Source organism: Globicephala melas, chromosome 14 (genome assembly GCF_963455315.2).
Source record: "Globicephala melas chromosome 14, mGloMel1.2, whole genome shotgun sequence".
Classification (NCBI taxonomy): Eukaryota; Metazoa; Chordata; class Mammalia; order Artiodactyla; family Delphinidae; genus Globicephala; species Globicephala melas.
The window spans coordinates 7453857-7478702 of record NC_083327.1 but is presented as its reverse complement, the minus strand read 5'-3'; the positions used below and the strand labels follow the sequence as shown (position 1 = coordinate 7478702).

The 24846-nt window shown below is 46.5% G+C and overlaps 1 protein-coding gene across 2 annotated transcripts in view; it reads right to left on the bottom strand.

Moving 5' to 3' along the window:
* Positions 1-8461: 8461 nt before the first annotated feature.
* The window catches only part of SDHAF4 (succinate dehydrogenase complex assembly factor 4), a 40477-nt gene continuing 24092 nt past the window's right edge, over positions 8462-24846 (bottom strand). For both annotated transcript variants that reach the window (XR_009558863.1, XR_009558861.1), the window contains exon 5: positions 8462-24814. The gene's annotated coding sequence lies outside the window, so the exon portion shown is untranslated. The remainder of the gene's footprint in view (positions 24815-24846) is intronic.

The following is a 24846-nucleotide window of genomic DNA, read 5'->3' as shown; positions in this document are numbered from 1 at the left end:
TCCCACTCACCCAATTCATCCCACCACCACCACCACCACCACCACCAACCCGCTGCCTTCCCCCCTTGGTGTCCATACGTTTCTTCTCTACGTCTGTGTCTCTGTTTCTGCCCTCAGCAGCTTCATTTCCAATTGATATAATTGAAAGCAACATCAGTTGCTCTTTTCAAATGCAAGATGGCAAATAATTTTTGCTAATTCTTCATTTTGAGAAGGATCCTTCTGCTGATGCAACTATTAGCTCTTAAGAGCATTTTAACAGATGGTCAATAGGCACATGAAAAGATGCTCAACATCACTAATTATTAGAGAAATGCAAAGCAAAACTACAATGAGGCACCACCTCATACCAGTCAGAATGGCCATCATTAAAAAGTCTACAAATAACAAATGCTGGAGAGAGTGTGGAGAAAAGGGAACCCTCTTGCACTGTTGGTGGGAAGGTAAGTTGATACAGTCACTATGGAGAACAGTATGGAGATTCCTCAGAAAACTAAAAACAGAATTACCATACGATCCAACAATCCCACTCCTGGGCATATAACCAGACAAAACTATAATTCAAAAAGATACGTGCACCCCTATGTTCATAGCAGCACTATTCACAATAGCCAAGACATGGAAACAAGAAGATGTGGTACATATATACAACAGAATACTACTCAGCCTCAAAAAAGAATGAAATAATGCCATTTGCAGCAACATGGATGGACCTAGAGATTATCATACTAAGTGAAGTAAGTCAGAAAGAGAAAGACAAATACCATATGATATCACTTATATGTGGAATCTAAAATATGACACAAATAAACTTATCTACAAAACAGTAACAGACTCATGGACGTAGAGAACAGACTTGTGGTTGGCAAGGGGGAGGGCGTTGGGGGACGGATGGATTGGGAGGCTGGGGTGAGCAGATGTAAGCTTTTATATATAGAATGGATAGAAAACAAGGTCCTACTGTACAGCACAGGGAACTCTATTCAATACCCTGTGATAAACCGTAATGGAAAAGAATATAAAAAAAGAATGTGTGTGTGTGTATATATATATATATATATATATATATATATATATATATGACTGAATCACTTTGCTGTACAGCAGTAATTAACACAACATTGTAAATCAACTATACCTCAATTTAAAAAAGTATTTTATAAGCTATGACAACATTGAGATACATTTCTGACAAATTATTTTGAAATGTAAATTTTAGTACATCTAGAGCTGGTGATTCTTGTGGGACAATTTTTCTAAAAAGTTTTAACCCTGCATACAAATCAGTTCTGTGTTAAGTCTGAATTGAATCGTAAATGTAAATGTATACCATGGAAATGTGCTTGGCAGTGCTGCAGTAGTTTTCAAACCCAGAAATTCTGAACTCTTAGAAATATTCTAATAACTCCCCAATATGCTTTAATGCAAATCAGTGGATTGCTGCTACCTGTCATGTCTGTGGGCTTGAACTTGAGTGTGCGCACACGGCCGCCAGGCATACCTTCTCTGTTCACGTGCGTGCTTCACGGTCCTGCTGGACTCCACGCACGAGACGCAAGTTCAAAGAGAACATTATTAAGAATTTGACTAATGAGAACCTACGGTACAGCACAGGGAACTCTACTCAGTGCTCTGTGGTGACCTAAATGGGAAGGAAATCCGAAAAAAGAGGGGATACATATATACGTATGGCTGATTCACTTTGTTGTACAGCAGAAACTAACACAACATTGTAAAGCAACCATACTCCAGTAAAAATTAATAATAAAAATAAATAAATAAATAAATCCATCAACGATGTGGTTTAATCTTCTGACTTTGGAAAAGCAAAAACTCTTCTCTATTCTCACTACAAATGGCTTTGAACTCAAAATTAAAAATCTGTATATTAATGATTCTTCCAAACATAAAAAAAGAAAAAAAAAAAGAATGTGAAAATGGACAAGCCTAGGGCTCCTGGTGAGAGTGAGGCTGGCCACTGCAAAGTCGCAGGCCCCTGAAGCTGGCCGTGCTCACACCTCCATGTCTACTGTCTGTCCAGCCTTCCTTCCTCTCTAATCCCAGCAGAAGCAACCTGTTTTCTGTCCAGCTCTTCTTCCTCTCTCCTGTTACTGAAAGACCTTCTCCATTAGGCATCTCCTTTCTCTCCAACACTTTAAAATTTAATATTTAAATTCAATTTAAATAAATTTAAATATTTTAAATTTAAATATTGTTCTTTGCTGAGACCTCCTAGATGCCTGTGAGCATGCTCAAATCTCCCCATCTCCAGACAGCTCTGTGGAGAAATTCATGCTCGCATTTCTCCTTCTCTGCAGGTACCGGAACACTGGACCGAGATCGGTGTCTTGGTCCTCTGACCTTTGCCTTGATCTGCCATCAGATTTCTACACTCACAACTTCACCAAAGTTTGTTGCGACCAAGGCCACCAAATGCTTCTTGACTGCCATAAAAAAAACCTTTAATCTTTCTGATGGACTGAATGTTGTCTCCCACAAATTCTTATGTTCGAGCTGCACCCCCCAAAGGGATGGTGTTCAGAGGTGAGGCCTTTGGGAGGTGATTGGGTTTCGATGATGGGGTTAGAGTTCTCCTAAGAAGCAGAAGAGAAACCAGAGCTCGCTTGCACTCTGTCTGTCTGTCTCTGCCATGTGAGGACAAATGGAGAAGGCAGCTGTTTGCAGGCCAGTAGGAGGTCTCTCATCAGGAACCAAGTCCGTCAGCACCTTGATCTTGGCCTTCCCAGCCTCCAGAACTGAGAGGACTAGATGTCTGTTGACAAAGCCCCCAGTCCGTGGTGTTAGTTACAGCAGCCTGAGCTGACTGAGACAACCCTCGCCTTATTGATGATCACTCCCCTTCTGGAAGGTCCTCCCCTAATTTCCGAGACACCACCCCGCCCTGGTTCTCATCTTGCCTCCAGCCCTCTGACCCCCCAGGGGTTCCTTCCCTCCACACGTCCCTAATATCACCTGGGAGGGTTTTTCTTCTCCCTTAGGCACTACTGCTGAGCAATTCCAGCACTCAGGCCGGAACAAAGGGGTGTGTGTTCAAATAACTCCTAAGCTCACACCTCAGCCCAAGCCTCTCTCCAGCCCTCCTGACCCATAAAATGCACAACTTCCTGGCCGTCTTCAGCAGGGTGTCCCTGGACCTGGAACAGTCTGCCCGGCAGAAACTCATCGTCCCTGCCCTACGCTTCCCACTGCTGCCCCATCCACCATCCAAACCCGCCCACAGCAGGAAACTGACTCGCCCGGACTCCCCTTTCCCCAGGCTCAACGCTGCACCTAATTGATGCTGCACTTCTCCAGTTTCTTGGCTTTATCTCCTCTTTCTCTGTCTCGCAGGGCCTGCCTTACTCCGGGCCCTGGTCCTCCTTTCGCCCGACCCCTGTTCCAGGTGTGTGTCCTGCCTTCCTTACCTTACGCTTTGCTGTCAGAGTGATTTTTCCAACACACATCTGCCTACGTCTCCCTTACTGACGACCTTTCAAGGATGCCTCATTGCCTGCAAAACTCAGGTCACACTCCCTCGCTAATAACAGGAGGCCTTCCGTGGTCTGGCCGCTGTGCGTTGCTCCAGCCTCGTCCTGTACATTCTGTGCTCTGGCTGTGTTGAACTCCTAGCGGTCCTCCAAATAGGTCTCTTTATTCTTTCCCACTTTTATCTTCTTTTGCTTAGAAAGCTTCTCTTACACCCTTACACCCTTATTTTCCTCCACACCTTCAGGGCTTATCCAATAGTGTATCACAGACCAACAAGGCACGAGATATGAAGCCACGCACTTTGGGGCAGTCAGGGAAGACCGGGGGTGGCCCAGGATGGTAGAGATGGGCAGGTTTTCTGACACATCGGATGTGAGACATGAGACCTAGAGCACTCAAGGATGACTTGAGGCTTCTGGCCTGAACAGCTGGGAAGGTGCAGCTGCCATCAACCCTGGCTGAGGAAGCCTGGATGGTCTGGGATAGGCCGAATCTGAGATGCAATCAGACACTCCAGCGGGGCGTGGGGCAGGAAGTTAGAGGTAAGCTCGGAATTCAGAAGGCAGAGCTGGGGGTCAAAGACAAAACCTGGCAGTCAGAAGCATTTAAGGCCACAAGGCTGAATCAGATCACCGAGGGAATGAGTGGAGATTAAAAAGGAGAAGTTCAAGGCCTGAGCTCTCTGATGTCCAGAGGAACGGCCAGTGAGATAGAAGAAAATCAGAAAGCTCGAACGTCCTGGAAGTCGAGTGGAGACAAGGATGAGATAAGATGAAACCCCGATAGATGGAGTGAAATGGGGACTGAGAATAAATCATTAGACGGTGCAGGATGGAATTATAGCGGGTGGTAAGGGAAGACTGAGTAGAGAGCGTTCCAGAGAAAATGCGAGCAAAGGACTTGGCTGCAGTGAATGCAGGGCAACCCTTTTAAGATTTTTTTTTTTTTCCTACACAGGGAAAGAGAGGAAGCACAGCAGTGGAGGCAGCTGGATAAAAAATGGTGTTCATTAAGATGGGAGGAAGTACAGCATGTATTGTATAATGGAAGAAAAGAAGGGAAGGAAAATGAAAGGCGGGGGCTGACACAGGAGCGGAGTGAGGGCCAGTGAAGGGGTGGCAGGGGCCGAGTGAAGGCCGGCCGGGACTCGGGCACGAGCGGAGATGAGCTGAAGCTGGAAGGCGGAGGCTGGAAAGTGGAGGGCTTGAAATGGAAGTCCCGGCGGCGCGGCAGCTTGATGTAAATGTTACCACGTACATGACGACCCGGGGTATGTAGGGTCTGGGGTGTCAGGGGGTAAAGCGGAGGAAAAGACCGCTGGACCGGAGGAGAGCAACGACCGGGAGGCCAGAGCCTCGGAAGGGTGCTGGGGTCTCTGCCTTTCGTGGAAGGACTCGTTGGGGACAGCGTGACAGTGTCCCTCAGAACATCTCTCTCCCACTCTCCAAGGGAGAGGACTGTTTCTCGGGCTGTCAGCTCCCGTGTTGGCTCAGCAGATGGCTCGCTTCTCGCTGCCCCGCGCCCCTGCCCGGCGCCGCGCCCTCCGCCCGCCCTGGCGCTGGCAGGAAGGACAGCACGCTGCTCCCCAACGCAGCCTTCGCACGGGGCGCCGGACCCACCCTCCGCTCCCGGCCTCCTGGCCGCCCTCCGGCCGCCGCGAACTCCTCCGCCCAGAACTCCATGACGTCCTGGCCCCACCGCGCGCCCCTACTCACCGCCACCCTCTCTGCACTCGCCCACGCCCGGACTCGCCCCCCAAAGGACTGGCGGTGGTCTCGTCCACGTGTTCGAAGCCAGCCCGCCTCGTACTGAGTCTCCCCGCGGCGTGTGATAGAGCGCCTCGCGCCCACTGTCTTCAAACACCTTCTTGGCTTCCGGGATGTCCCGCTCCCGTGGACTTTTCCCCACGGATCCTCTAGACGCAGCCCTTAGACGGCTCCTTGCCGCCATCATCCTCATTTCTGTGGTGACCTCACCTGGCGCCTGACTTAAGTAGCATCTCTAGGCCTACGACTTGCAAACTTGTACCCCATCTGCATCCTCCCCTTGGACTGCCTGCTACACATCTCCACCGGGGGTTCTAGTAGACGCCTCAAACTCAGTTATGTCCACCGTGGAACGCTGCTTCCCTGCCCCCCAAACCTGCTCGTGCTCCAACACCCCCTCGATGGGTAAGTGGCACCTCCATTCACCCGGCTGCTCAGGGTCAGACGTTGGACTCATCCTGGATTCCCTTCTTTCTCTCACACCCAGTTTATCAGCAAACAAGGCCAACGTTCCCCTGGGAATACATCACGTATCTGACCTTTCCTCAGCACCTTCACCCCATCACTCCAGACCAGTGCTCTCCAGTAGAAAGATAATGCGAGCCTCAGGTACATTTCTGCATTTCCTAGCAGTCATATAAAGAAGCTAAAAAAGCAGCAAGTGATCACAAATGTGGAAAACAAACTTATGGTTACCGGGGGGGAAGGGGAAAGGGATAAATTGGGAGACTGGGATTGACGTACACACACTGCTATACATAAAATAGATAACTAATAAGGACCTACTGTATAGCACAGCGAACTCTACTCAATACTCTGTAATGGCCTGTATGGAAAAGAATCTAAAACAGGTGGATATATGTATATGTATGGCTGAGTCACTTTGCTGTACAGCAGAAACTAACAACATTATAAATCAACTATATGACGACAAAAATTTAAAAGATAAAAAAATAAAAAATGAAAAAGTAGAAAACTCATTTTTGCAATACATATCAACACGATAAAAAAAGAAGCGAGTGAAATCAATTTTATTTATATATTTTATTTAACCATACATATACAAATTTTTATCATTTCAACGCGTAATAAACATAAACATTATAAAAGAGATGCTTTACATCATTTTTCAGCTGTCTTCCAGATCGCGCATGTGTTTTATGCTTAAAGCACATCTCACTTTGGACCAACCACAGTTCAGGCGCTCAGTCACTACATGTAACGCGCGCGGCTGCCCTATTGAACGGTGCGTCATCGCCCATCAGGACGCACTGGTTGTATTTTAATTGGTCTCCCAGCTTACATCACACCTCTCCTCCGCTGCCCTCCCACAGGTATTCTCCCCTTATCAGCAACGAGAACGATCCTTTAAAAATGTAAGCAAGGTCACGTCCGTGGCCTGCCCGGAACCCTCCAGTGAGTTCCATCGCACTTAGAATAATGTCCAAACGCATCATCATTGCTTTAAAGCCCCGCATGATCGGACCCCCTTCCCGGCCCCTCCTTGGGACCTTCTCTCCTACCACAGACCCCTCGTCACTCTTTGCCACCCCGCTGGCCCCCTGGCTGTTCTTCAGACATAAACACCCATACTCTCCCCACCAGGGACTTTCAATTGCTGCTCTTCTGCTTGGAATTCTTTTCCCTCAGACCTTTCAGGGTTTACTCCCTCCTTTCATTCAGATCTCTGCTCAGATCAGCCCCAAAGTGGGGCTTCCCCAAAACAGAACCTCTACCACTGGGTCTTCCTCCCTTGCTTTAGGTTTCTTCCTGGCATTTGACCCTGAAGGTCAGCACGACCTGACTTTGGTTTATGTATTTATTTGTTTGCTTAGTTAAGTCCCCACATTAGAATATAATCCCCAGGAGAACACGGACCAGGCTCTGTTCTCTACATTCTGACTCATTTATCTGAGTTACAAGTAAATACTCAATCAATATCTATTGAATGAAGAGTGGAATTGAGAAAGAAAGACACAAAGCAGCACCCTGACATTCAGAGCTCGCCTGACAGGGTTGGGCTGTGTTATATTCCAATCAGACAAAAAGCATCCCAGAGAACACCAGCCTCAGGCAAGCTTACTCTGACATCACGACGAAATGGGACAAGTAAGGCCACTTCATAGTTGTGTCTAAGGACAGACAGAAGCAAGATCAATGAACTGCCCCAAATGCCCCTCCCTTGGACAAAGTGAGTGACTGCTTCTTTACAAATTACAGCTTTATCCTCCTTCTAGCCTGCCCTCCTTATAGATAAAGACTTGAGATACCCAATCACAGAACTGTCTTGCTTTCCGACAGGAACCAGTCTAGAGCGAAACCCCTTCTCCCCGTCCTTAGACTGTCCCCTGCATCACTCAACCAAGGCGCTATACATTCTCTCTAACACTCTTACTGAGAAACCCCGTGATTCTCCATGGCGTATGGCCCCGCTCACTGCCATGAGTCATAAGCTCAACTTATTTCAACGTCAGCTGTGTTCCTGGTGGTCTTTGGTGGTGGGTGTTGACAGAAGGAAGGAATGATTGAACCTTTGCATTTGGAAATTATAGATGATCATTATTCTCTTACTTTTCTATTTTTTCCCCTGTATTTTCCAATGTTTCTGTAAAAAAACAGGTAGTCTTTTGGAATCAGGAAAATTTGAACACATTCAATTTTAAAATAACAGCTAGTATATCAGAGGCGTACCTTCTTAACAGATAGGAGATCTGCTTTTAAAGCCAATTCTGACACTTCCTAGCTGAATAAACTTGGGAAATTTATTTAGCCTTTTTGGATCTCACTGCTAAAAGACAAGAACTATCTTTGAGATCCCTCGTGGCTCTAAGAGTTTTAATTAAAATTCTTCCAAAGTAACTGTATTTAACTTGACACGGCGATATTCAGGAATGAGGGAGTGAGATGAGGGCTAAACTACGATCATGTGCCAATGTCTTCTACTTACTTTTCTTTGCATGATATTGGACATATTATTTGATCAATATTTTTTGAAGTAGAGTTGATTTACAAGGTTGTGTTAATTTCTGCTGTACTGCAAAGTGATTCAGCTATACATATATATATACATTTTTTAAAATATTCTATTCCATTATGGGTTGTCATAGGATATTGAATGTAGTTCCCTGTGCTGTACAGTAGGACCTTGTTGCCTTCTATACATAAAAGCTCACATCTGCTGACCCCAGCCTCCTGCTTCATCCCTCCGCCACCCCCTCCCCCTTGGCAACCACCAGTTTGTTCTCTCTTGGACAAATTATTTTACTAACTCGACTTCTTTATCCTTACCTGTAATTGATAAGTTGTAACATCCCCCCTTATATGGAGACTTCTGGGTGTCATTTTGTAAATACGTGTGTTTGGTGGAGTGTCAGGCATGTTCACGCACAATCTCTGCTCAGCAGCATAGCTATGGGAGCCCAAGATGCTGCAGACACGAAGCTGCCCTTCCCTTAGGAGTCTCAAGCTAGGGGGTGAGCGGGAGATGTCAATGGATGGTTGGAACATTGCATGATGCCCTCACTAAGAGATACATTTCCCAGACACAGGAGACGTTAGGTGTTGGGGGGAGGGGGAAAGGTCTTCCAGAAGAAGAGTCACTGAGAATGTGAGGAAGGATGAGGAAAAGCAGACCTCGCTGGAGGAGGGCGTTCCACGCAGACAAAACCTTCACCAACATGAAATAGCACGGCGGGTTCAAGGAGACACGAGCCAGTTCGTGTTAGAGGAGTGGGGTGAGGGAAGCATTAGGAGGTCAGATTGGAACCCTTAGGGTGGTTTAGTCCACACTCCAGCTCAACGCAGGGATTTCTTCTAGACTCTTCGGCTGCACTTTCCAATGTTGTCCCCTCTTCCCTCATAGGATTGTTACATTACAGTTACTTACAACAAAATAATTCAGTCCCTCAGTCCCACCAGTCTGTTTCTAGGGCTCTTGCCCCTGTGGTAGGGGCTCGGGTCTCGGCAGGATGGACCAGGACGTTTCCAGCCTGCACGAGTCTCCTTCTGTTAGAAGGCGCTGCTCCCCGTGCGCCTGACAGACGTCCTTCATCTTATTTTTTTTTTAATTTATTTATTTTTGGCTGCGTTGGGTCTTTGTTGCTGTGCGCGGGCTTTCTCTAGTTGTGGTGAGCGGGTGCTACTCTTCGTTGCGGTGCATGGGCTTCTCACTGTGGTGGCTTCTCTTGTTGCGGAGCATGGCCTCTAGGCACGCGGGCTCAGTAGTTGTGGCTCGCAGGCTCAGTAGTTGTGGCTCGCGGGCTCTAGAGCGCAGGCTCAGTAGTTGTGGCGCACGGGCTTAGTTGCTCCGTGGCATGTGGGATCTTCCCGGACCAGGGCTCAAACCCGGGTCCCCTGCATTGGCAGGCGGATTCTTAACCACTGTGCCACCAGGGAAGCCCCAGATGTCCCTTCGTCTTCCACCTCAGTGTTGGGAACCGTCTACTCTCCAAGACAGCACGTTCCATTCTCAGAGAGATCTACTTGCGAGAACATAATTTTAGATAATTTACCCCCATTAACATGCCTCCCTCTGATTTCTGCATAGGGACCCTAGTTCTGTGGATGAACAGAACCCAAGTTTACACTTTCTTCCACTTGGTGGCTCCCTGTCTAAGTTCAGACTATTGTCCTGTGTCCCTCTCTTGTTCTCTTCTCAGGCTAATCCTCCCAGTGCCTTCTGTGCTCCCTCCCGTGGCTGTTGCCAGATTCTCCCTGTTCTGGAGGCCCTCCTCCATATCACTCCTAGATGGTGTTCCCCCAAATTGAGCTCTTTATCTCGGTTGTGGTTTGATCAGCAGAAAACAGAACTGCTACTTTCCTGTGCTCTGAGCACTTTATTTCCATAAATGGAACCTAAGTTTATTTTGCCTTTTTTTTTTAAGCATCTATCATTCTGTGGTGCGTACTAAGCTCATCAGCCACTAATATCCAGTCCCCACTTTCTTTTTAACACAAGTTCCTTTTCTAGTAAGTCTTCCTGAGCCTGCATCACACAGAAACATCTCTTTTAAAACCTCTGTTTAATTTCTTCTTGCTGATGAAATTGTTATAGGAACAGCAGAGAAGTGAGAAAACTCAGAAAGGTCAAAAATAATTAAGACATGGGCTTCCCTGGGGGTGCAGTGGTTGAGAGTCCGCCTGCTGATGCAGGCGGACGCGGGTTCGTGCCCCGGTCCGGGAAGATCCCACATGCCGCGGAGCGGCTGGGCCCGTGAGCCATGGCCGCTGAGCCTGCGCGTCCGGAGCCTGTGCTCCGCAATGGTAGAGGCCACAGCAGTAAGAGGCCCGCGTACCGCAAAAATAATAATAATAAAGACATATCTTATGATTTATTATTCAAGTTGTCTCATAAAAATATTAAATCGGATATAAAAGAAAATATAAAAAAGACAAATGATAACCTTCGGCATAAGATGGTAATAAAATGACCGTTTGAAACTGGGCTTGTTCTTTCCAATAAATGACTTTTAGACCGTTCTAAATGCATGTGCTGACTTATTACGCAATACCTTTTGCCATACTAATACCTCGGTAATTGGGTCCTTTTTGGAGACACGGGTGTGTGTGTGAGTGCCCACCTGCCAACTGCACAGGAAGGCACACGTGTGTCCCCCTTCCTGTCTCTGAGCGGGGCCCTCGGAACTGGGCCGGGCCGACTCTGATCCACCCGCAGTCCTTACCTGATGGAGGAAAATTTCCCTTCATTCCTCTCCTTTGGGCTCACGTGTGGAAAGGGCCCTCCCGACCGTTAATCTGGGTTCTGAGTTATTAACATTGCCTTTTGATCCCCACTCGTCTTTACCCGCCTTTGAAATGGCAATTTCCCCAAAGCAAGATGGCATGGGAGGTTTGCCACGACAGCTGTGAGTCTCTGAGGTCACCGTCCTTTCTGTTCCTCCGATCTTAGCCTGAGTGTTTCTGCCTCGTGGCCCTGAAGTCGCCTCGCACGTGTCAGGACAGTTTCAACGTGCACACGTCAGTGAGCAGCTGTCCCCACGTGTTCTGAGCCAGCCGGTCCACGGTGGCTGTCTTCTTGACTCCAGAAAGCTGACAGCTGGGTATCGGGCTATTCCTTTTGGGGGTGTTTCCAATGTGACCTCCAGGTGCTGAGTAGTGACATGATAAATAACCCCTTAGACGTGATCAGTCTCTCCTTATCCATCCCTCACTGGTTCCCTGCAACCCCCCAGGAGACCAGTGGGGCAGAAGTAGCCGCCCCCCATTCCGTAGGAGGAATCTTAGATTGCAGGAGACAAGGTGAATTGCTCAGGAACACACGGAAAGGAAGCGGTCAGCCAGGATTCAAACAGCCTGAAACACACAGCAAGGGACTTTCTACTCCACCTCGATGCCTTCCCTGCGTGGAGGAAGGGGGCGTTCCTCTAAAACTTTCCCACGGGCTTCGAGATGCTGGCCTTGGCAGACAATCCACTTCATCTTGGAAAGAAATAACCAGACTTACCCTGTGGTACATTCTGACATCCAAACCTCTGGCGACGAAATTAAACACGTGGTTTACAAAATACGCAGCAGTACCTAAGTCTCAAATCACATGAACAACCGTTTTCTAATGGTCACACCTCAATTCACAGTGGATTCCTGAAGATTCTTTACTGAACGGTGTAATGCATAATGATGATATAATAGAATTTTGGGTCTGGAAGGGATTTTCATCTTTTAAGCCTTTTAAAATGGGCTATTTTTAATTGAAAAGGCAATACATGCATATACGGTAAGAATTCAAATATGGTAAGAAGGTATATATGCCATCTTATTTATGGGTATACCTGTACACTTTCTTAGCCCATTTGCATTTTCTTACCCTATTTCAATATTTGAAAAAAAAAACCATTTTTAATACCTCCTCCCCTCGAGCTCCGTTCCCCACTCCTCCTCTGCAGAGAAATGACAGACACCCCGCAGCCCAGGCCGAGGCTGTCCAGGCACAGACCATGACCGCAGACAGGCTCGAGCGAGCTGCACACACTGTCCTGTGTCCTGCGTTTTTCACTTAACAGCATATCCTGGAGGCTGTCACTTAGCAGGGCATCATCTTCCAGGGCTACACAGTATTCCACACTACAATTCATTCAACCAGTCCTAATGACAAAATTTGGGGGTAGTGGACTATATTCAGCCTTTTGCTATTATAACAATAACACAGTCATAACCTTACATACATCTTAAATAAAGGCGGAATTGCTGGGCCAATGTGCATGCATTTTCAGGGGACCCTTTTATCATTGTAATGGCACCTTCTTTGTCTAGTTTAAAGTTTTTTTCTATAGATTCGACCTTGTCTGATAATAGTATTGGGGTCTCTATTTTCTTTTTGTGTGAATTTGTTTGATATATCTTTGACCATTCTTTTACTTTCAAATTGAGTCACTTTTTTAATGTGTGTGTCCTACTTGGTGCTTAGTTTTAGGTTTTGCTTTGTAATCTAAATTGATTTTTTAAAAATTTAATTTATTTACTTATTTATTTTTGGCTGCCTTGGGTCTTCGTTGCGGTGCGCGGGCTTCTCGTTGCGGTGGCTTCTCTTGTTGCGGAGCACCAGCTCTAGGCGTGCAGGCTTCCGTAGTTGTGGCTCACGGGCTCTAGAGTGCAAGCTCAGTAGTTGTGGCGCATGGGCCTAGTTTCCCTGCTGCACGTGGGATCTCCCCGGACCAGGGCTTGAACCCATGTTCCTGCATTGGCAGGTGATTCTTAACCACTGTGCCACCAGGGAAGTTCGAAATTGATATTATTATCCTTTAATAAGTGAGTCTATCCATTTTACCTTAGTTCTATCATCCAATTTTATTATGTTTTCAGTTTTTACTGCTTCGTGTTTTACTTCGTTGCTTCTCAAAAATCTTCTCCCAAAAAGAAACTTAGGAAAGATAACAAGAAACTAATGACATTGATCATAATGATACATGGAACTTGGGTGGGAACAAAGTTGAAAGAATAAGAGAGGGAGCAACACTTTTCTGGGTATAACATATACAGTTTTTATTCTGGAAACACAGAAGTTTTAAATATTCAAAACTAAAATTACATCAGTAAGGATGCAGATACAACTCTAAAATTGAATATAAACAGAAACAAATTAACCTTGTTGTATTTCAAATAAACATAACTTCAGAGAAAAAAATAAATGAATCCAGGTAATTTTGAACACAGTCTTTTACCCTCAGTGTAAAAATAAAAAAGAAATGCCAACAGATCTTAAACTCTGTAATTGGTTGGACATTTCAGTGTTAAAATTTTTTTTTCACTTTAATAAACACATACTTTTAAAAAACCCACGACCATATAATTTACCCGTTAACGTAAACAATTAAATGGTGTTCAGTATAGTCACAGAGTTGTACCACCATCATCAGAATCAACTTAGAACCTTTCAATCGCCCCAAGAAGAGACCCAAGAGCACATACACCTCATCCTCCCCACCACCCCAATCTCCCTTCTAGCCTTCAACGCTGATGTTTGTCTCTGTAGATTTTATTCTGGACATTTCATATAAATGGAACTCTACAACGTGACCTTCTGTTATTGGCTTCTTTCTTGTACGATAGTGTTTTCAGGACTCATTCACGCTGTAGCAGGTATCAGTATTTCTGTATATGCCACAGTATATCTATCCATTCATCAAATCGGACATTTGAGTTGCTCCCACTTTGGGGGGCAGTTGTGCCCACTATTTAAATTGTTAAATAGAAGTGGTGAGAGCAGATATCCTCATTTGTTCATGATTTTTCACCATTAACTCTGGGCCAAGTACTGAAGTGGATCCCTGAATCTCAGACCTCCCCACCCATCATGTCAAACGCAGCTCATTTTTTTAGTAAGATCTGCTTCACATACAGATCAATAAGAAAAAGACACCTCAACAGAAATGAAATGAAAGCCTGGGCAAAAGACATGGAGAAAACAAAACAAAACAAATAAAAGTGATAAACACAGAAATGCTCTACCTGCTTAGAAATCAGTTAAGAGTACACCAAAGTGCCACGCTTGCTAGCCTAATTAGCAGAGATCTAAAATACAACAATTATGTTATGAAGAACGCTGCTATGGCTATTTATTTAGAGTTTTTGTGTGACATGCTTTCATTTCAGTTGCTGGGTCATACGGTAATTATGCTAAACTGTTTACTATTTTGAGGAACATTTTTTCAAAGCAGCTCCACCATTTTACGTTCCTACAGAAGTGTATGAGGTTTGCAATTTCTCCATATCCTCTCCAACACTTGCTATTGTCTACTTTTTACTATAGCCATCACAGTATATGTGAAGTGTCGTCTCACTGTGGTTTTGATTTGTGTTTCCGTAATGGTCAATGATGTTGAGCATCTCTCCACATCCTCATCGGTCATTTGTATATGTTCTTTGGAGAAACGTGCATTAAGATCCTTTGCCTATTTGTATTTTTATTATTATTGTAAATTTTTTTAATGGTGAGTTTTTTTAAATTAATTAATTGATTTATTTATTATTTTTGGCTGCGTCGGGTCTTCATTGTTGCATGTGGGCTTTCTCTAGTTGCGTCGAGCGGGGGCTACTCTTTGTTGCGGCACGCGGGCTTCTCACTGTGGTGGCTTCTCTCGTTGCGGAGCATGGGCTCTCGTTGCGGAGCACGTGCGGGTTTCAGTAGTTGTGGCACGTGGGCTCAGTAGTCGTGACTCACGGGCTCTAGAGCGCAGGCTCAGTAGTTGCGGCACACGGGCTGAGTTGCTCCGCAGCATGTGCGATCTTCCCGGACCAGGGCTCCCTGTATTTTTATTATTGAGTTAAGTTGTTTTTTATATATTTTGGACATAAGTCCTTTGCCAGATATATGCATTCCGAATATTTTTTCCCATTCTGTGGGGTGTCATTTACTTTCACGATGTTTTCCTTTGAAACACAAAAGTTTTAAATTTTGATGAAGTCCAGCTTTCCTTTTGGTGTCATATCTAAGAAACCATTCATTGCCTAACCCAAGGTCGTGAAGATGCACTCCTAGGCTTTCTTCTAAGAGCTTAATGGTTTTAGCTCTTACATTTAGGTCTGTGATCAATTTTGAGTTAATTTTTTGTATACGTTATAAGGAACAGGTACAACTTTATTCTTTCGCGTGTGGATATCCAGTTGTTCCAGCACCATTTCTTGAAAAGATGATTCTTTCTCCACTGAATTGTCTTGCTATCATTGTCAGAAATCAGTTGACCATGTGAGGGTTATTTCTGAACTCTCAATTCTATCCCTTTGATCTATATGTCTATCCTTATGCCAGTACCACAGTCTTGATTACTGCAGCTTTTAGTAAGTTCTGAAATCAGGAAGCATGGATCCTCCGACTTTGTTTTGTCTTATTTTTAGTTGCTTTGGCTTGTCTGGGTCTCTTGCATTTCCACTGGGATTTTGCAATCAGCTTGTCAACTTATTAAAAAAAGACCGATGATATTTTAAGAGAGTTTGTATTGAACCTATAGATCAATTTGGGGGGTATTGCCACATTGAAAGCATTAAGTCTTCCAGTGCACGAATGGGGATGTCTTTCCATTTGTTGACATCTTTCTTAGTTTCTATCAACAATGTTTTGCAGTTCTCAGAGCAGTTTTCACTTCCTTTCGAAAATTTATTCATAAGTACTCTCTTCTCTTTGATGCTATTGTAAATAAAAGTGTTTCCTTGATGTCATTTTGGTTTGTTCATTGCTAACATAAAAATACAATTGTTTTTTGTATTTTGATCCTGTAGCCTTCAACCTTGCTGGACTTGTTCATTAGTTCTCATCGTTTTTTAGTAGATTCCTTCAGATTTTCCATGTACATGATCATATCATCAGCAAACAGAGATAACTGTCTTACTTTCCAAGTTGGATGACTTTTATCTCTTTTTCTTGCTTAGTTGCCCTGTCTAGAACTTCCGGGGCGATGCAGAATAGAAGGGGCAGAGCTGACATGCTGGTCTTACTCCTGATCTTAGGGGGAAAGCACTCAGCCTTTGACCATGAGTATGATGTTAGCTGTGGGTTTTCATAGATTAATGCTAAAGTATTAGGGATAACAGGCATCGTATCTGCAATTTACTCTCTCAAAGGGTACAGAAAGTGCAATAGTGATACGTGTGTGTGCATGCACTTATGGGGAAAGAGAGAGATAGCAGAGAGTGAATATGATAAGGTCGCTGTGGTACGATGTTAACACTGGGGAGTTCTAGAGAGCCACTCTCTTCAGTCTGTTTTTCTTGAGCCCTTCTTTCCAAATGAAAGAAATTACTGGGTGCCATTTTATCCATCTAGAGATGTAAACCATGGGTTTGACAGCCATATCCTTGGTCTAATCCTTGCTGCAAACTTAGTACTTCTCTTATTTTCATCTTTTATTATTTGCAGTTGAGTAGCAGCTGCCTCTCTCAATGCTACAAGTTCTGAATTTCTGGATTGTCTATTCCCTTTTCTTCCTGCTTATGAAGCAGCCAGTCGTCTCTGAACCCATCCATTTTGTGGTAATTTGTGAAATGTGGCAAATATTAACCAATCCCTTCCCCTAAAGTCGCAAGTCCAGAGACACAGCATCTGCCTTCCGAGTTCTCCGAGGCAACAGTGTATTTTGCCACAGCATAACACGGATCACCATTTATCCTCAAAATGTTTCCATCTGGCCAGCGGGAGACCTTTGTTTTGAAGCTGGCGCCTGTGTTCTTCTCTTTATTAGTCTTTGGACACAGCCTTACTTTCTGACAAAAGTAGATTTTCCAGGCTCGTCTTGTTCTTTCCCTGCCCCAGCCTATTCTCTAAGAATAATTCCCTGCTCAGGTTTAGGAAAATAACATATAACGTACGCACACATATATATGAATATATACAACGTTTTAAAATCTATCCAAGCTGGCTTGAGAGCGTTACATATGCATACATATGTATATTGCTAGTAGAGAGAATTATCCTATGGATTCCTTTTCGTAATTTTAAGAAAATGTGTACAAACCAAGTAAAAGTGACAGTCTATTTTGATTTTTATAATTTTAGCGTATCCTGTTTTCAAGCTAATGTTACCACTCTCACAAACTGAGATTTAATTCTGCTTGGAGTTAATGAATGTGCTGGTTTGGACTGGTAATTTGCTGTTCAAATTTGAGATCCTTCAAAACATCTTCACGAACGCTAGTGAAAGCATAGTTTCCAACCCGTGTGCAGAAACAGCAAGGTGTTCTTCCTATCAGTTCTGCAGATAAATAAATATGTCAATCTTTCATTTGGAAAGGGCTATTTCACAATCACAGGAAAAAATCCGTAAACTAGAACCCAGGCCAAATGTCTGAAAGCCCCCCTGGGATGTGGACAGGCCAGCAGCTTCCTGGTGGACAAGTCTTCCCCGCCTGGTAGAGGTCAGCCCTCTGACCCGGCCATGGACCCCTGAGGAAGGACGGCTGAGTGGAGGGAGGTCGCTTTGGTGGGTTGTGTCCCTTTATCCTCTCGCTGGAGGGTGGGAGACTGCCGAGATCCTGTGCCTCCTACGCTCACCCTCTCTGAGCCAGGTGCCAAGCTCTACGATCCTTCTACATCAGGTTACTTATTTCCTTAAGACAGACGGTCCACCTCGATCAGAAATCTCATCTCCCAGGGATGTGATGAGCCTGGGCTCCTGGCTGCAGGAACGGAGGGAGGACTCACGTGTCGCGCCTGTTCGCCTTTAGTCACAGCTGCTTTGCAAGCGCCTCTGAGGCAGAGAGCTTCCGGAACATCATCAGTATGAATATAAACGATTTAATCTGCTAACGGTCCTTGTGGGCTTTGGCTGTCTCGGGTGTATCATGCACGGGCAGGGTCCTGTTCTGACTTCCGATGAGAGCTGGGGTGCCCCTGGGGAAGGAGGGCAGGCAGCCGCGGGCCGGGCCACAGGGCGAGCTCCCCACCGTCCGGCACCCGTGCCGCCCCCTCCAGCCTGCGCCTGGGACAGCGCGTGGCACCTGCGACGCGGACGAGGTGGAGGTTCCCGCGGACGTTGAGCACGAGGGCCGAGGGCCTCCGTGCGCGCGCGCCACGGAGAGTCTGTCCACCCTCACGGTCACCACCTCGGGACGGGCGGCCGTCGTGGGGAAGCTCGAACGTGCTGTCCCCACCGCAGTGTCTCAGGCCATCCCGCGACCCTCACCTGTCCCTGTCCTTCCTCCCTTGGGATGGCCGCCCAGAGGCCGAAGGGAGGAGTGGAAAGGTTTGCAACTGCTCAGTCACCGTCAAAATCACCAGGGTGAATGAGGGCTTGTCCTCCACTCTCACCAGCTACCTGTTCTCAGGAATGCGAACCACACGTGGCTTGGCAGCGATGACATTTTCTAAAATTTTTATTGGAATATGGTTGCTTTACAATGGTGTGTTAGCTTCTGCTGTATAACAAAGTGGACCAGCTCTACGTATCCATATGTCCCCTCTATTTTGGATTTCCTTCCCATTTATGTCACCACAGAGCACTGAGTAGAGTTCCCTGTGCTGTACAGTAGGGTCTCATTAGTTGTCTATTTTATATATAGTAGTGTATATGTGTCAGTCCCAATCTCCCAGTGCATCCTACCCCCCGCCCCCCGCCTCGCTTGCTATCTGTAAGTTTGTTCTCTACATCTGTGTCTCTGTTTCTGCTTTGCAAATAAGTTCATCTGTACCATTTTTCTAGATTCCACATAAAAGCAATGACATTTTTTAGAGTGGCTTCGTGTGATTTTCACTGAATATTCTGTATACTGACTCTTCACCCTGTTAACAACTTGGTTTGACCTAACAAAATGTAACGTGTACTGCGTTTTTTGTTTTTGTTTTGCTTAGTAGTAATGACAGTTAAATAAATAAAGGAAAATGGATGGTTTCATAAAAAACAATTACCAAAATGTAATTTAGTTTGTATCCATACTTTTAAAACCAAGAAGTAACTGATAAACTAGATGGAAATGACATGTAACTAGGCCACTAGACTGTCGATGCCTGTGCTCCCTGGTGTTAGAGTGACACACGCTCCCAGGCTTTCTGAGGGTGATGGGTGTGCGGGGGGGTGAATTCAGGCTGACAGCCACCGCTGCTGCTGCAAAGGGCAGCGGAAGTGCTGACAGTGTCACCCAGATGCTGAAGGCCAGGACAGCAGACTCAGGCAGGTAGGCAGAGAACACTGTGCTTGAGGGCCTCCCTTTAAAGTCCTCTAAGCAGTTAAGAAAGCAAGTAGGTTTCCTGAGAATTTTGAAATGGAGGTTAGCAACTCATTTCTAAAGTTAAGAAGGTATCTGCTTGACTGTCAGTTTCATCTATGCCATATGTTAATCTTTGAAATGGCTAAATGTGGACGAAAATATTACATTAACGATCTACCATAGACTCCTCCAATAAAACAAATTCAAACCGGAAACCTGCTCTTCTAAGTTAGTGACATTTGAAAGTTAGTTTCAAGAGCGGCAATGGGGTCGGGGTGGGAGGAGGTTCTGAGCACTGACTGGGGGGTGAGGACACCTCAGTCCTGGCCCTGGAGCTTCTGAGCAGCAGGGCGACCTCAGCCCGTGCTCTCACTAGGCTCTGCACCTCTGCTGACAAGGCTGCACCCGAGATCAGTTCTGGGCACTTTCGAGATCGACAGCCTGTGGTCAGGATCTAACAGCCGTGATTCCAAGATAAGCATCTTACCTTCACCCACACCCTTCCTCAGACCCAGAGTCCCATTCCTAAGAGATGCCATCTGCGCCTTGCTGGTCCACCTGCGACGGCAGACTCAAGGCACTGCTCCCAGTTCAACAGAATCTGTCCTCTGGTTCCCACTGGCCTCGTTTACATTTTAATAGGTTATGGCTGATAAAGCTTTAGAGGAATGAGTCGGTGAATCAGTCATTTTCCCTGGGCTGCTGCAGGTGTAATTCAGGCAACGGATCACAAACACGCACAGCCCTGAAGACAAATTTTATCTATGTGAAATTTTATAACTATAAAATAGACTTCCTCTTTGTAAAATGATCCTGCATTCAGATGGTTAAAACCGCCTTAATGATTTCTACTAAGGGAAGGTGCAGGGCAATTTCCTACAGCCATACCTTCTCATTGTTTTAAAGGAGAACTTTTTTTTAAAGTATTCAATAAATCAAGTGGTTTTGCAATTTTATTGCTAAATTAGTTCTATTATCAAATATAACTAAAATGCTTTTACATAATATTTTTATGATTTCATAGTTTGCCCGATGTACCTTATTTCTTGGATTTTTTTCCCCCTCTGTGCCACTGGGGTGAAGATGCTTTGATTAGAGAACAGTGTACAGAGGTTTCCAGTTTGTCTCTGAGTGGGAGGTTGCTATTTATGCGATTTAAAAAACTGCAGACAGATATTAGTTTTTCAACTAAGGAAAAGTCAGAGCGGTGATATCTCAAATGAATTTGAGCAGAAATGGGGCACTTCTGTGATTTTATGTAACTGGAAGAAAAAACATCCAACCTCCCATATTCTCAACCCCCAGGGGCTGACTGAGGAGTGTTTTTCTACCCCTCCCCTGCTGCTTATAGCGTCTGGCAGGGGAGCGGGCTCTTTCCTACACATTTTATATAGGGTGTATTAAAGAAAAACCGTCACTGCAACATGTTTTATCACTAAGCCTGCCGACCAGGAAGAGGTGGCACCTTTGACCAGGAAGTGACCCTGTTTTTTTTGTCTATGTGTACACAACCCATAAAAGTTTCGAACGGCAAAATCAAAGGAGAGTAGCAGCAACCGTGGACAGCGAGTGAGACAATGAGGCACCTGGAGAGAAGCAGGCGGTGGCAGGAAGTGGCGGGAAGTGGGGACGGCCCGGGGAGCGCCGAGAACGCGCACGTCCAGTGCGAGGGTCCGGACCGCCCCCCGCTCCCCGGCGCTCGAGGGCGGCGTCTCCACGTCCCCCACCCCCCCCGGAAACGCTAGCACAGTCCTCTGCCGTGGGAGGTATGCAGTGGGGTTGTGCAAGTGTCCTGGGCTGTGTGAGTGTCTCTAGACGCGCACAGCCTAGGCAGTCGGGCAGAGCCTCCGGTCCTCAGCCGGCTGATACCGAGGCTAGTCCGCGTGCCGCCGGCTCGCCGGGCCTAGTCCAAGGCCGCTGGCACCTCCTTCGCACCAGGTCGGTACTGGTACCTTGTGCTCTTCTTACGGGTGAAATGTGTTTCCCCTAAAATGACATGGTGACGTCCTAACCCCTGATACCTCAGAATGTGCGCTTATTTGGAAAAAAGGTGTCATCTGTCCAGATGAGGTCGTACCGGAGGAGGGTGCGCCCCTAATCCAACATGACTGGTGTCCTTACAAGAAGATGGCCTTGTGAAACCAGAGACACACGAGGAGAGCGCTAGGTGACCACGAAGGCAGAGGCTGCCGGCGTGCCAGCAGCAGTTGGGAAGAGGCAAGGGAGGGTGCGCGCCTGCGTCTCAGAGGGAGGGTGGCTCTGCTGACACCTGGACTTCAGGCTTCCAGCCCGCAGAACTGGAGAGCATAAATCCTACTGTGTTCCCAGCGTACCCTCCCCCTCCCCCCCGGTCAAAAAAAAAATCCGATTGTTTTAAGCCAGTCTGTGCTGCTTGTTATGGCCGCCCGAGGAAACAAACGCAGCTTTCCAGACGGTGGGCTCGGCATTTCGTCCGGTATCCTCCCTGCATCCCCCCGGGGGGTTTCCTCCGGGCCGCATTTTGGAGCTGGGCACCGGAATGTACTAACTGAACACAAAGCCTGCGCGCTCCTCCCCTCTCCTTCAGAGGTGGTCGGGTTGAGTCCCCCTCAAAGAGCAGAAAAAGACCCTAAGAACACAATCCTGGCCTCGCCTTACTGGACTGCCGAGGCCACCACAATGAAGGGAAACAGTAACCTGAGAACAAAGCCCAGTGGATTTTTTCCTGAGCAACAGATGACGTCAGCGTGGCGCTGCTCCCCGTCCTGGGCCATCCCGACCACAGCCTCAGTCACCCGCGCCCGCGGGAGAGGCCGGCTCGAGCCACGGAGGGCTAAGGACGCCGAGATGCAGGAGGGGTCGGCGCTCCCCGGCCGCGCCCTCACTAACCCCCAGGGGGCGGCGGGCGCCGGAGGCGCGGACGGGCTGTGAGCCACAGCAGGGAGGACGCCTCTGCACCGAGGGCTGAGCCACACAGGGCGCTGGACACACCCCCTCTGCCGGACACGCCCGCGCGAGAGGGACGCATTCGCCGGGTTACATTCACATTCAAAGGCAGACGGGGGACTATCCTGAACGACGCGTGCTGAGGATTTGGAAACAGAGCCTCTCGTAAGTAACACAACAGCCCCAAAGACTTTAACTGCCACTTTCCCAAAGGAAAAGAGATGGAAATATACTATATAATCAAAGAGAACTGAACCCATAATAATGATTTTCCTGAATGTAAGCGATGATGAAACTTTTTAATGTATTTTCTAAAATTTGCGAAATCATTGTCATGGTCTTTAAGAGCAGGCTATAAAACAGAGAGCCAATGGGCTACCATCATGCTTACAACAGGATGTTTAAACCCAGTGTAACTGTAAGTATGTTACGTCTAAAATAAATATCTTGAAGTGAATATAAGCACAATCTTCCTATACTGTAGGTGAAACAAAACCTTAAAAGAACAAGACCGTTTTTTTGGTTTGCAGTCAAGATCAATTGTTTCTTTCTCAGAAAAGATATATTTAAAAACATCCATCGATTTTTTGCTACCCTAGCCCTGGGCTCATGCCTCCTTCACGCTGATATACCCGTGTCACTCCCCAGCTAGACTGGCTGCTCAGCCAGGGACCCATTCTCTGAAATCCTCTGAAACCTGCTTAACTCCTCTATATAAAAACTACACATTCAGTCTGAAGTTGTCTGCCATAAAATATCTCAGAGGGGAGAAAAAGTGTAAAGGGATAATGAAACAAAATTAATAGCTTTTGATAAATATCAATAACTGTTAAACTTGAGCGATGGGTACATGGGGGACACACTGTATTATTCTTTCTACTTTTGTGTATTTTGAAAACTTCCAAATAAGAGCTTAAGCAACAATAACAAAGATGACATGTCTGGTCACTTTCCACAGGGGACTGCTTAATACCCAGTAGCAATGAATGCATGAAAAGTAAGTAACACCGAGACTTCCCTGGTGTTGCAGTGGTTAAAAATCCACCTGCCAATGAAAGGAACATGGTGTTCGAGCCCTGGTCCGGGAAGATCCCACATGCCGCGGAGCCACTAAGCCCATGCACCACAGCTACTAAGCCTGCGCTCTAGAGCCCACGAGCCACAACTAGTGCAGCCCCTGTGCCTAGAGCCCATGCTCCACAACAAGAGAAGCCACCACAATGAGAAGCCCGCGCGCAGCAACAAAGACCCAACACAGCCCCAAAATAAATAAATTTTTAAAAATAATTAACACCTTTTAATGAGCTACACATGCTAACTCGCCCCTTAATACCTTCAACTGTGACCAGTAAGGACCGTGGGGGCCTTCGGGAGTGACTCGAATGTGAGGAGTATCGGAGAGTGTAGTGGGGAAAGACCGGGGAAAAGCAAATTTCAGGAGAGGGCTTAAATTAAACCATGATATGTAGGTGTTGAACTGGTTCTGAGTGTGCCCTGAAAGATTTATCTAGTATGTCCACTGTGAAGAAAAGCGGGAACTATCTCGCATTTCAATGACTGAAACAGCTATGACATTTCACGCTGAAGCATCTTTTCGGTGACCCGACCCGAGTGGAGACAAGGCCTGCCTGCGGGCCTGCAGCGGAGGGGCCTGGCAGGTGGCGGGGGCCCTGGCAGGCCGTCCTCAACAGCTCACCCCTCACTGCTGATCATGCAAGCCAGCCTGCTCGGTGCCAGGTGAGGAGCTTCGCTTCGGCAGCGCGTCTGAAAATGTCAACGTTATTCTTGTCTGAAACTCTTCTTGCCTTTTACATCTTAATTACTCGTATAAATTTTGCAAAGTATCTGAACGTGGTAATGAGTTTTGTTCTGTTATTTTGGCACTTGCTGAAGCCGATCCCCATTTCTAGTAATTCTCTTTAGATTTCCTCAATAAAGGTTAAATGTAAATAATGTGGGCAGTTTAAGTGAATTTAATGGTTCTAAAAGTACGTGGGGTCAGCCTTACATAGCCTGAAGTTCTTGGTTCATGTGCAGGACATGAGGGCCATGCCTGTGGCTCAGCTTACATCCTTATAAAAATTACGCTAAAACCAGGACCGGTCTCAGACGTTTTGTGACCAAGCTTGTTTCTGGGTTAAAGCCTCCCAGCCCTCCTGTCTCCCCTTGGGCTGCACCCTGGCTAGACCTGCCCCACTTCGTCTTCCTTAACCGCCGCCTACCTTTTCTAATCCCATGCCCCTGCAACCCAAGGGGAACTTTTTGCTACTTGTCTCTTATCAACATTAGAAACCGGGCTTCCCTGGTGGTGCAGCGGTTGAGAGTCCGCCTGCCGATGCAGGGGACACGGGTTCGTACCCCGGTCCAGGAAGATCCCACATGCCGCGGAGCGGCTGGTCCCGTGAGCCATGGCCGCTGATCCTGCGCGTCCGGAGCCTGTGCTCCGCAACGGGAGAGGCCACAACAGTGAGAGGCCCGCGCGCCTACCGAAAAAACAAACAAACAAACAACCCCC